Source organism: Eschrichtius robustus, chromosome 10 (genome assembly GCF_028021215.1).
Source record: "Eschrichtius robustus isolate mEscRob2 chromosome 10, mEscRob2.pri, whole genome shotgun sequence".
NCBI lineage: Eukaryota > Metazoa > Chordata > Mammalia > Artiodactyla > Eschrichtiidae > Eschrichtius > Eschrichtius robustus.
The window spans coordinates 40,772,567-40,786,615 of record NC_090833.1 but is presented as its reverse complement, the minus strand read 5'-3'; the positions used below and the strand labels follow the sequence as shown (position 1 = coordinate 40,786,615).

The 14,049-nt window shown below is 38.8% G+C and overlaps 1 non-coding gene across 1 annotated transcript; it reads right to left on the bottom strand.

Moving 5' to 3' along the window:
- Nucleotides 1-12,862: 12,862 nt before the first annotated feature.
- On the bottom strand, nucleotides 12,863-12,935 carry TRNAG-ACC (transfer RNA glycine (anticodon ACC)). Its single transcript has one exon. It is a non-coding gene; the product is annotated as a tRNA-Gly (tRNA).
- Between the last annotated feature and the right edge of the window lie 1,114 nt (nucleotides 12,936-14,049).

Genomic DNA, 14,049 nt, shown 5'->3' with positions numbered 1-14,049 from the left:
AAAAAAAAAAAAAAAAAAAAAGCACTATCTCATTAAAAAAAAAAAAGCAAAACCCAAAAAACAAAATATGAAGCAATTTGTGTAAAAATAAAGATTTTATTTTGAATTATCTATAAAATAAAAAGAATTATTATCCCTCAATTTTTTTTTGATATCCACGAACATTTCTAATAAATGCTTTAATCCCCACATGGTTTTTAAATTAGCTTAATTTTTAATTAACTAATTAATTTTATTGAAGTGTAGTTGATTTACAGTGCTGTGGCAATCTCTGCTGTACAGCAAAGTGACTCAGTTATATACATGTAGATATTCTTCTTTTAATATTCTTTTCCATTATGGTTTGGGGTTGGTAGATGCAAACTATTACATTTAGAATGGATAATTAGCTTAATTTTTGAGAAATCTTATAATAAGTCTAGAGAGTGGGAATTCACTGGGAAAGTAAATCATTCTTAGGTTTTAATTTGACATCTCATCAAATATTTAATAATCTGTGTTGTATGGGATACAAAGAAATACAGAGTAAATTCACTGCATTCAAAGAATAAATGAAAAAGTGCAGAGCATAAAAATATAAAAAGTTAAATATTTTTTCTGAGCCTCAATTTAATTGCAGAATTGGACCATCTGACCATTCATTACATGTAGTCACAAATAATACTACATTTCTGAGAAGCTGTAGCTACATCTGGACAAGCTCAATGTCTGGTTATACTTCTGGGACAGTTTTTACATCTTACCTGGTTCTTAGTCAGGAGCTGAACTAGGCTAATTTTGGTCTTCTCTGAAACTTCCTAGGATTTCCTGTGATCCGGGAAATTTACTTAAAGGTAGACTCTTCCCTTGGAATCTCTAAATCTCAGGATTTTCTTCCTTTCTTTCCTTCCTTCCTTCCCTCCTTCCTTCCTTCCTTTCCCTCCCTCCTTCCTTCCTTCCTTCCTTCCGTTGTCCTAAAATCCCTATCTTTTTAGCATCCTGAAAGCAGCTATGGCTATTGGATTGGCCAAGCTTGTTCTAATTAGGCCTGAGTCTGGGTGGCTCTTGGGATGTTAGAGCTGTTCTGAATTTTATGTTATGGCAGGAAACAGGGAGTTTGGGTTATCCTTGTACTAGGTGTCAATGAGCTGTACTTCCCCACTGTGTGGCTGACTCATGTGGTTGTGTTAGGGAACCCAACACAATTTAGTTGGTCTAGCCTTGTGTGCCTTCCTTAAGCTAATGTGACCACCTCAGAAATAAGGCCCAAGGCACCAAAGGGAAGCCCTGTTGGGTTCCTGCAATGCCTAGTCCTCTTTCCGAACTTCCTCCCACTTTGCTTTAGCTCTCTAGGCTGCTGACTTTGCTCCGCGTAACCCGTGGGGTAGATACTGTTGTGCTCCCAAATATGATCTTGCCATATCCATGGACTTGACTTCATTTGTTTTCTGGCTCTTATGGCAGTGATTTCCATTGTTCCTTTATCCTCTGTGTTTCCTCAGTTAAACAGCCCTCTTAGTTAGATTTCAATCCAGTTTGAGAACCTGTCTCCAGTCCAGCTGTGACCTGGGCTTGTGGAAGCACAATATCGACGATAGATGTCTGAGGTGGGGATCTGTGCAGAGTGAGATAGTTATTCCACAGTTTTCTAATTAGTGGTATTTTTTCATAACATAAAATATGTACTGAATTGTGGCAAGTTTAAAAAATATAAAGGAGTATAAAGAAAATAAATATGACTTGTAATCCTACCATTTAGGGAATTCCTTTGTTAATTTTTGGTACATTTACTACCTGAAATTTATATGTGTATGTAAATGACTAAATGAATACATTTTTAAAGAAGAAATGGATTATACTCTACATTCAGACTTTATGCTACTTTGTTCCTTAATACAAATAAATACTATGCCAACCTCATAAAAATCTTTATAAACACAATTTTAAATGATTGCATAATATTTCAGCATACATGTGCTTTAAACTTAATATTTTATTCTGTTTTTAAAATTTGTGCTATTTTTTTTTCTCCTGGAAACCTCATTTTCTTCCTGAAAAAACAATGACATTTGCTAGTATTATTTTTTCTTGATATCATTACATTTTCTCAAGTTAATGTCTTATATTTCTAACTATAATTATTTTTTAAAAAGAAGAATTATGAATGCTGGGATTCTTTTTTTTTTTTTTTTTTTGGCTGCGTTGGGTCTTCGTTGCTGCAGGCAGGCTTTTCTCTAGTTGCGGCGAGCAGGGACCACTCTTCGTTGCGGTGCGCAGGCTTCTCATTGCGGTGGCTTCTCTTTTTGCGGAGCACGGGCTCTAGGCGTGCGGGCTTCAGTAGTTGTGGCACGTGGGCTCTAGAGCGCAGGCTCAGTAGTTGTGGTGCACGGGCTTAGTTGCTCCACGGCCATGTGGGATCTTCCCGGACTAGGGCTCAAACCTGTGTCCCCTGCATTGGCAGGAGGATTCTTAACCATTGCGCCACCAGGGAAGCCTGAATGCTGGGATTGTTAAATGCAATGTAATTTTACCTTTGTGAAAGGATTCAATTTTTTTAACTTTCTGTTTACTTCCTTTCATAAGTGAATTCACTTTGGGTATTTTTGAAGATTTAGAGTCTTATTAACTTAATGGAGTAACAACTAAATCTCCAGGTTCTTTAGGAATAAACTTCTAATGTCTGAGGAAGACTAGCTAACCAGAATTTCAGTTTCACTTTTCTAGGGAGAATAAAAATTGTACTTCGAAAAATGTCCCTGACGCTTTCAGACCAATGAGCATCTCCTTTTATAAACTATCAGAAACTTCAGAAGTAGAATTATTTTCTGTTTCATCTCTTTTATCTCCCCAATATCCAGTCCACGCTCCACCACTGCCTGGCTGTGAGTTTTTGGCCAAACAGTGAACCTCTCCAATCCTGTTTCCTCCTGTGTAAAACTGGGATGATGGCTGTACTGTTCTCAGGGGTTGTGGCAGGGATTACAGACACCCTGCACAGTCTCTAGCCTGGCTCATTAAAGTTTAGGTATTATTTATGGTGTTATTATGCTGCTGGTGGAGATAGCGCAACATGGCGGTTAATGTCGTGGACTTTGGAGTAAGCCTACCTAGGTTCAAACCTGGACTGCCACTGACTAGTTCTGTGGCCTTGGAAAGTCACTTATCCTCTGGGGCCTCAGTCTTCTCATCTGTAAAAGAGATATAATAATAACATCTACCCCATGGGATTTTTATGAGGATCAATTATTGTAATATGTATGAAAAGTACTGAGAACAATGTCTAGCAAGTGCTGTATGTGTGATTGTTTAAATCGAATAGAATACCTGATCCATATTTTAAGTAATAGGTGGGTGAAGTAGTTACAGAGCAAAACTAAATCATGTCGCTTTTGTTTCCTTACATGTGTAATATTTCCTTTTCTTTGAAGTGTTCAGTAACCAGAGGAAGTGCATGCTTTGAGATCGTTGGCCTGAAGGGTGCTCAATTTGACCAGTCCCCAAGGAGGTACTTGCCAAATTGCTAGGATGGAACGTAAATGACTCCGAATCATCAAAATCTGAGGTGAGTCAGCTGATGCCTATCTTAGAGTCTTTAGTAGAACCCCACCAAGAACACAAGAGAAGTACTATGAATAGGTAACCTTCTCTATATATGTTTATGGGACTATTGCCATCCTTTCTGGTGCAGAAGAGTAGTTGTGGATTAGAGAGACTGATTTGCTTTTAGAGATTAAATGTCGTGGACTATCCCTGGGCAAAAAGGAGTTCACGTAGAATGAAGAAAATATAAACAGTGTAACTCTATTTCTCTTACTCTAAGGCTCTTCATAAAGAATGATCCAATAGGCTAGAAGATTTTGAAGCAAATTAAAATTATTTTCCACAAGGCACATGAGCATTTTGATTGCTTCCCTATGTTTTAGAACTATTAAGAGTTCTTCAAATGAGGTCCAAAGTGCAGCAAAACATAATCATCCAACTTGGAAGGCAGCCATGGAATGGGATGACTGAATAAATATTACCATCTAGCATCATTTATCTCAGGCTTTAGTGCGAATGGGAGAGAGGTTGGGGAAGGATTTCCTGCCAGAATCCAAGGTTAAACCCGAAGAGAAGTTAGTACCCTCCAGGGGCCATTTTTTCTCCATTATGAGCCTTGGCTATGATTTCATTTCCATGATTATTTTAAAAAATTGTATTTTGAATGGGGGTAGGCAAAGCTGGTTTTGAACATGTATAATTTGAAAATTCATCTAGAAGTGTGATGGTCAATTTGAATAGATGAATATACTTTAGCTGCTGACCTATTCTTCAATATGTTATTTTGTGCTGACAAATTAGGGCTATTAAAAATTCCTCGCAATAGAGGTATTTGATTGTTTAAAGTGAGATTGTAGATACCTCCGTCAGCCTTTGTCAGGGGACACAAACCATAATTTGGGAACTGTAATGTAAACCTTGAGACAACGAAGTAACTTAACAGACCTGAGTCAAGCATAAACAATGAAGTGGTTTGAAAGGATTGGTCTCCCCGAAATGGCACGTTCCACGGAAGAATGCTTTCTCTGTTTGATCTGTCACTAGAGCTCTCAAAACATGACACTCCTTGAACATAATATACTTTGATGATAAACTAGATTAACTTTCCCAGTGCAAGTGAAAGGCCACCTGTTGCCAGAATGGCCATATTCCTCATTGGCTGTCTTGTAGCTGTCATCACTTCAATGCAATCTGCAACCGACATGCTGGAATATAATGAATATGTCAGAAGTTGGAGGTCAGCCATCCAAGTACATGAAAACTTGGCTCGCCTACAGTGTCAGCATGGAGGCCTCCCCTATCATCTCGTGCAGAGGATTTCTGCACCACTTGATTTGTTTGCACAGGGTTTGTTGCTGTTGGATGGGGCGTATTTCTGAGAGGCTTTTTGACAGCCCGTTCAAATATTTTCACTGTGGAAAAAATAGGGCTTCTGGTTTCAAGCTCTTCAAATAATAATAGGTGGTGTAAAATGCCAAGGTACCTGAGGGTGGTGGGGGTCTGTTGTTGCTTTTTACTGGAAATATCCACAGAGGCTGTTAGAAGTTTTTTGATTGGAGTGGAGAGGAGGGTTGGTTGGAAGATCAGAGCCACTAAAGAAATTGTAGAGATGCTCAATTTCTGCCTTCTCCTCCCCACCCGTAACATATAGTGGTGTTGGATCCATTGGGCCACAAACTCTTGCTATAGGGAAATATAAAGTAGTGCATCATATTTACTTATATGTCAAATATTTGTATATCATATGCAATATAGTACGGATCAGTTTTCCGGGTCACAGTATTAAGGAACAATGTGAGATTCTTATTTATTCATGGAATGTCTGTTCTTTCTTCTCAAAAAGTGAAGTGTGTTTTAGCTGACAGCATCAGGAAGAAGCTTTCTGAAGTCTTGGTCAGTATGATGAAAGAATCATGAGTAGTTCCACTGGCTAAAAGTAAGAGAGCTTAAAGTCAGTCTTAGCTGTTGTTAAATGCTTGCTCCAAACTTTTAAAGGCCAACTAAAAGGAGAATTCTGTTCTTGGCTTTAGCTTGGGCAGAGTTTCTCAACCTTGACACTATTGACATTTTGGATTGGATAATTCTTTGGGGGGAGGGGGACTGTCCTGTGCACTGTGGGATGTTTAGTAGCATCCCTAGTCTCAACCCTCTAGATGCCAGTAGCACCTTCCCAGTCATGACAATAAAAAAATGTCTCCAGGCTTCCCTGGTGGCGCAGTGGTTGAGAATCTGCCTGCCAATGCAGGGGACACGGGTTCGAGCCCTGGTCTGGGAAGATCCCACATGCTGCGGAGCAGCTGGGCCCGTGAGCCACAATTACTGAGCCTGCGCGTCTGGAGCCTGTGCTCCGCAACAAGAAAGGCCGCGATAATGAGAGGCCCGCGCACCGCGATGAAGAGTGGCCCCCACTTGCCACAACTGGAGAAAGCCCTCGCACAGAAACGAAGACCCAACACAGCCATAAATAAATAAATAAATAAATAAATAAATAAATAAATAAATAAAAAAAAAAAAAAAAAAAAGTCTCCAGATGTCCCAAATTGCCTATCGTCCCCTGGAACTCACTTGGGGGCAAAACTGCCCCTGAATGAGAAACCCTGACTTAGTTGGATACTGGGTTCCTAGAAGTATATTACATTGCAATATCATAAAGGAGCAAATTACATGCATAAACCCATCCTCCTAACTTTACTTCCCCAGTTTTAATATCAAAATATCAACCGAAAAGGAGCGGGAATTTTATTACACTCCGTACAGTAATTCACATTCATACATCCTAAAAGTATGGGTTTGGGTAGCCAAGGGCCTAAGATTATCTTCTGGTGGTTTTGATAATAACAGCAATAATAGCTCTCATTTACGGAGGGGTAATTACAGTACCCCACCCTGTGCTAAGTCATGTGCTATTTCACTTGATCCTTGTAACAAATGTAGACGTTAACTACGTTGTCATACTCTCTTATCAGATGAGCACAGGGAAGCTTGGGGCATTTAAAGAATTTGCCTAAATTTGTACCCTTAGTAAGAAAAAGAGTTTGTGTTTAAATTCAGGTGGTCCCACCCAGAACTTGTAAAATGAACTACTTATACATTGTTTCTCCCTTTGTGGACTGGATTACAGCTGCTTCCAGGGACTACAGGTCGCCAGGCCTCCACAGCTGACGCTCAGCAGATTTCTTTCTAGCACTTTCACATAATTTAGGTCTCAGTGAGTCACATCCTATAATCGTTTTATAAGAACGAAGTGGCAAATAGCTAATTTAAAATTATCCCTGTCAAAAGAAGATAAGAAAATTACGTGTGGGTTTGATAAAAAACATTTTATATCTCTTCTAAAACACTTGTTAAATTTTATCGAGATGTGACCTTATCTTTTTTTTAAATTATTTATTTTTGGCTGTGTTGGGTCTTTGTTGCTGCGCATGGGCTTTCTCTAGCTGCAGCGAGCGGAGGCTATTCTTCGTTGCGATGCACGTGCTTCTCATTGCGGTGGCTTCTCTTGTTGCAGAGCACGGGCTCTAGGCATGCAGGTTTCAGTAGTTGTGGCACGACGGCTCAGTAGTTGTGGCTCGCGGGCTCTAGAGTGCAGGCTCAGTAGTTGTGGCACACGGACTTAGTTGCTCCATGGCATGTGGGATCTTCCCGGACCAGGGATCGAACCTGTGTCCCCTGCATTGGCAGGTGGATTCTTAACCACTGCACCACCAGGGAAGTCCCTCGAGATGTGACCTTATAAACTTAGAGCTCTAATGTCTCGGCAGGCTGTACGCTCCATGGGAATTTGAATCCCCATTCAGTATTTAATTTGTGTGAATTAACTCAGTGTTTAATTTTTTCTCTTTGTTTCCATCATCTTTAGCATTTTCTACATGTGTTGACAAGGGGAAATCTGTGACTACTACATCCCTTTTTTTTTTCTCTTGCCCTGCTGGTAGAGGTTTAAAAACGAGTGAAATTGTCAAAAGTCAGGCAGATTGAACAAAACAAAACAAAACCAAAAGAAACAAAAACAGAGACACTTATTAATTCACAGCCTGGAAAATGAACTAACACATTTGCCCTCATCTATTCTTTCTTAGTCCATTGTCAGAGGTCCTTTTTTCCCCTTCTTTATTTATATATCCTTTTAATCATCACTTTAGTTTACCTTCACTTATTCTGTTGCCATTCCCCAAATTGATCATAGACATAGTATAAAAAGAGCCTTTTCTCTTAGTAGTTTTTTTTTTTTAAGTCAGTGCATTAGGCCATTTTTTGATTAGCACTTAGCAGATACTCAGTAAACATTTACTGTCTTATGGAGCCCAGTAGGCAAATCGGAGTAGGAAACACAGCAAAACACAAGATACAGAAAAAGTGCAGCCATGTGGCGGATAAGTACACTGCTGTGAAGTGGTGGGGCACAGGAAGGGCCGTGAATTGTTATTACCGTATTTCACTGATTGCTTTCCAAGTACTCTTTATCATGGAGAATTTTAAACATATACAAAAGTAGAAAGCCTGGTAACTGAACCCCCATACACTTTTAGTCACCCCAAAAGTCATCAAACCATGGCCAGTCTTGTCACATAACTGTATTAGTTATCTACTGGGGTAAAATGAATTACCCCAAATTTAGCAGTTTAAAACAACATACATTTATTATCTCACAGTTTCTGTGGAGTAGGTCTCTAGATGGGGTTTATTTGGATCCTCTGGCTTTGGGTCTCTCACAAGACTGTAGTCATCTCAGATCTCACCTGAAGGGTCCACTTCCAAGCTTACTCAAGTGGTCGTTGGCAGGATTCAGTTACGAGAGCTGTTGATGGGAGGCCTTCCTCCTTCCTTTCCACATGGACATCTCTATAGAGCATCTCACAACATGGCAGCTGGCTTCATCAGGTTGCTCACAAGAAGGAGAGCAAGAGAGGGTGAACAAGAAGGGAAGTCACAGTCTTTTGAACCTAATCGTAAAAGAAGTATCCCATCATCCTTGCTGAATTCTGTTCTTTAGTAGAAAGTCACCAAGTCCAGCCCACACTCAAGGGGAAGGTATTACATAAGGGTGTAACTACCAGAAGGTTGGGACCACAGGGGACTGTTTTAGGAGTCTGCCCATCACACATACACATTCGCATTCTTTCTACCCTCCCAGATTATTTTGAAGCAGATCCCAGATTTCATATCATCCCTTCTGTAACTTTTAACACGTATTCCTAAAAGATAAGGGTTCTTTTGAAAAATACATAACCAAAGCACCATTATTACACCTAAAATTTAATAATAATTCGCTAATATTTTCAAATATACAATCAGTGTTCAAATTTCCAATTGTCTCATGAATATAGTAATCCATTGAGATATATTCATGTATTTTAAAATGTCTTCTAAGTCCCTTTTTAATTTATTGTGTTCCCCTTCTCTCTCCTTTTTTTCCTTCCTTGTAATTTATTTGAAACAGCTAGCTTGTTTGACCTGTAGAGTTTCCTGCAGTCTGAGTTTTGCTGATTGGATTCCTGAGTTAAAGTTTATCATATTCCTAATATTTCCATATAAATTGATAAGTATTGATTTTAAGATGGCAATATTTACACATTGAAATCAAGGTGCATCTTACCATCAAAGAAAGGCATTGTATGAGTTCTCAGGTGACAGTTATGATACTGTTGTCATTGCTTCAGCATGAGCAAACTCGTCTTGACTATATTGTTATCACTTCAGTTGAATTATGTGCATTGTTCCTATTACATGTGTTGAGTTTAATTGCTGTTTAAATTTCTTTTCAAGAAGATTACATTTTGATTTTGCATTGAAAGAAAAAGTCACTGCAAGTGCAGGAAAACACAGAACAGAGGGGATTAAATTTGATTCATTCATGACTGGGCCACTAAGATCCCTTGATGTTTCAGGCTGCAAACCAAATAAGGACATTTGAAGAAGGAATGGAAGTCCTGATGTTGTCCGAAATGGATCAGGGAAGCACCAACATCAGCATTTGCCAACAGAGCGTCAGTCCCTTGGAATAAAATTCCATAGTCAGTAGCGGAGCACTCTTTAAAGTTCTATTCAAAATATATATTATCCTTCAGTAAAATAGTGTGGAAAAACACAGAGATCAATGGCTTTGAATATAAAAGTGATTCCTGTTGGATTATTTTTTTTTTCCAGAATATTCTGATGGCTTCAGGAAATACTAAGTGAAAACAAAACTAACAAAATTACATCACAAGTATTAGTCTAATTAAGGCACAGGAAAAGGACTGGAAGGAAATACATCAAATTGCTATCAGTATTGATGAGATTCTGGGACATACATTTTTCCTTTATATTTTGTTATTGTGTTGTTTCCCTGAATTATTTACAATGAACAAGAATACCTTTTAAAATCAAGGGGAAAAAAACCCAGCAAATATTATTCTTATAAAAGCACCATGTCAGAGAAGTGACAAGCCAGATTGTGGGCTGGCTTCTGTAGGGAGGCTGTGAGGTTCTCAGGCTTGTAGGCTGCAAGATGAATTTTAGTTCTTGACCTTGGAGGCTCTTGGCAGTCTTTCTGTGGATGGACCTCTGCCTTCTCCCCGCTTGGGAAGTGCCCCATCCATCCTGACCCTGGAACTGTTTCAGTGCTGTCTGTGAGGGATGTTCTTCAATCCTTGTTAATTTTTGCCCGAAGTGCTCAAGTATGTTGTTCTCATGATGATCTTGGAGTTCAGAAAGGTCTGTTGGATTCTTCAGCTGAAGAATTTTTTGTAGCATCTTAATCATTGGCATTTTTGCTAATATTTTCCTTTTTGTGGATACTACATGGGAGTGATAAATGATATAAATCTCTAAAAATAAGTTTTAAGAAATCATTCCAATAAATGTAAAATAAAAACTTCTAAATGATAAGAAGAAGGTACTTGTATCAGTTTAATTGGCAGGGTTTTTTTTCTTAGTCACTTTGAAAATAATTGTGTGTTTTTCAATTAAGTTACCAGATTCAATGAAATGCATTACTAACAATAAAACTAATAAAATTAAATAAAATAAAAAAACCTCTGTCCTCTAGAGCTGAGTTTAGGGGATTGGGGATTTGTCTTTTCTCTCCTCATATGTCTCTTCTTGCTGATAATCCCATATGTCCTTGATACCAGATATCGTAAGTTGTTAGATACATCATGAATTTTATAACAACTTTTCAGAAAAAAGAAGCACCTATAAAATTACAAAACTTTTTTTTCCTGATAGACATACATTCTTCAGTTTATAAGTTTGGTTGGAGCCTAAGCTTTTTTCACAGTCAAAGTCTGAATGTTGGGGCTTCCCTGGTGGCACAGTGGTTAAGAATCTGCCTGCCAATGCAGGGGACACGGGTTCGAGCCCTGGTCTGGGAAGATCCCACATGCCGCAGAGCAACTAGGCCCGTGAGCCACAATTACTGAGCCTGCGCATCTGGAGCTTGTGCTCCGCAACAAGAGAGGCCACGATAGTGAGAGGCCCGCGCACCGCGATGAAGAGTGGCCCCCGCTCGCTGCAACTGGAGAAAGCCCTCGCACAGAAACGAAGACCCAAAACAGCCATAAAATAAATAAATAGATAAATAAATAAATAAATAAATAAATAAATAAATAAATAGATAGATAAAAAAAAAAAAAGAAGATCAAAAGGCTGACTTAATTCAGGCTGAGAATAATGTGGAGTCAGTCTCGGGCAAAAGCTTTAAAAAAAAAAAAAAAAGTCTGAATGTTATCCTGAGTCGATTTTGGTTTGGACACTATCTGTAGCACCATGGTGACCTCCTCCACCCCACCTCAAAACCTGTCTTTTATAATCTGTTCCTCTTTAGCATATTTAAGAACAAAGGACATTTCAAGGCATATCTCAGTATTCAGGCTTGATGAACAATTCCTGTGTGGTTAAAATCATCATTATACTTTTCCCTCTGAATTATATATTAATGGACATTAAACAGTTCTTAAGAATCAACTGGGTATTTCTGATAGATGGATACTGGTACCAGAATGATCACTAGAATTCAAGAAAAGATATCATCAAACCTTCATAGTTTTGAGAAACCTATTCCTATTCCAAGAGATTTGGCAATTTCTATTGCCTTTAATTGTATTGTGTAGAGCCTGACAATATTCTGCAAAGACAATTATTGTTTGTTGCTCTGTTAAATTTTAATATATTCTTTTTCGAAGACATTTTCAAGGACAGTTGGAATCCAAACTTAAAATAAGGTTCGACTACATGCCATGCAAACAAGGCTTATTTCCCAGCTTAGGTGAGACTCAGATGAATCTATAACCTTCTACACACGTGCTAATTTGCACATGTGCAGGCATTGACATCTATGTCACAACTCACTTCTCTGCCAAGTTTCTATTGGCACTGACTGTAAATTACATACAAATTTGAGATATGTTAAAATGTGAAAAGTTCTGCATCTTAGACTTGATGAAATACAGTAGTAAATAACATTTATCAATTGTGTGTAATATGCTAGATACCTTACCTATATTATTTCACTTAATTTTCATAATTACCCTATAAAGCAGTGCTGTTATTGTCTCAGTTTTACAGATGAAGAAAACTGAGTCTTGGGGAGTTTAAGTCATTAGCCTAAGGAAAAGGCAGAATTGAGTGAAAGCTTGAACTTGAAGGCACATAGGATCTTTACTTCCCTGCTTCTCTCTTGGTAAACCTTATGTTTTTATGCACTATTAGCACTGTCCAATAGAACTTTCTATTATGGAAATGTTCTCTGTGCTGTCCAACATGACAGTCACTAGCCTCCTGGGGCTATTGAGCATTTGAAATGTGGTTAGTATGACTGAGCAATTAAAATTAATGTTATTTAATTTTAATTTAAATGGACACATGTGGCTGGTGGCTCCCACACTGGAGAGTGCAACACTAGGATGAGGGTCACTGTAGTCTCAGGATAATTCTAAAGAGTTGAGGACACAGAGTTCACTTTTGTGCTTGCAAAAGTCAGGTCTCCACAATTGCAAATATTCGGAAGTAATTACTTCTCTGAGACAACTTGACTGTTCTCATGGCTTTTTGGAAGCTGGTCAGCAAATTTTAAACAAGAAGGGGCAGCTAGAAAACTATCTTACCACTGTATGGGGTACTTACTCATGATCTAGAGAAGTCCCTTATGGGATTCTTCTTAGGTCTACTGTGATGTGTTTTTGTTGATGTTGTTATTTTTTCTTTTTTACAGTTTAAATATTTTATTTATTTATTTGGCTGTGCCGGGTCTTAGTTGTGGCATGCGGGATCTTCGTTGCTGCATGCAAGGTCTTCACTGTGGCATATGGGATCTTTTAGTTGAGGCACATGGGATCTTTTAGTTGTGGCACGCGGGATCTAGTTCCCTGACCGGGGATTGAACCCAGGCGCCCTGCATTGGTAGCACAGGGTCTTAACCACTGGACCACCAGGGAAGTCCCTTGTTGATGTTGTTATTAATCCTGTACTTTACATTTTACCTACCAGTTTCCAGTTATCTTACGAAACTTTCCCAAACATTCTGTAAGGTAAGTAGATTGGTATTACCATTCCTGTTTTACAGATGAGGAAATTAAGACTCAGGGAGGTTATGTGATTTGCCTAGGGTCACCCAGATAAGGACTGACTTACCTGGGGTTGGTATCTAGATCTTTGGACTTCTTATCTGTTGTGCTTTCCATACTAGGAGCTATTTCTCCACTTTTGCATTCAAGCATATTTTATTTAAAAACACACAAACACCAAACAGACTCTGCAGGAAGAAACTCTGACTTTGGGTGGGGATGATTCCAGGCAAGCTGGTAGAATAAGGTGTCACCCAATGGGCATTGGCCCTCCCAAAGGAAGCCTTTACCAATGGCTTGAGTAATGTCACTGTTTTCAGGGTGATTGGCTTCAAGCCAGGTGGTTGCGGTGGAAGATCAGTTGCTGGGGCGCTAATTCTGCTTCTTCTCAATGTGACCGTTTTTTTTGCACTTTGTAGAGAAAATGAGTAGGTCATAATATCAATTACTTCTTGGGTATTTTGGTTGACTTCGAGTACTTTTCCTTTTGTAATTAAGTGGGAATGGGAAAACAGATGGTCACCTTGTCAAATCTCATTTTCAAGTTAAATACACTCAGCCCTCTTTTCTAAGTAGGCTAATTCCCTTTTAATGGGGATGCTTTAAAATAGGGAGACACTGGTGGTTTTGCATAGGATCTAATGAATGTGTACATAATGTCACCTGCTTGGACAGTGCACTTGGAAAAAATGCCTTAATTTTTATGAAAGTACCACCTGTAATCTTCTGTGTTGTCCAGAACAGTAATCATTTAGCTTCTCTGTACTTTAGTCTCTTCAGGGTTATACCTTCTGTACATATAGCCAAAGCACACACAGGGAGCATTGGTATGTATCTGGGCACTGGAAGGTGCCATTCAGTTGGAGGTTACAGGAACAGTGGGAGAGTTCCGCAGATCGTCCCACTGTCACCTCATTTTGGTTACTTTTTGGATATTGAGGAGGAGCTGCAGAGATGAAGGAATAATAATTACTCAAAACTGGAA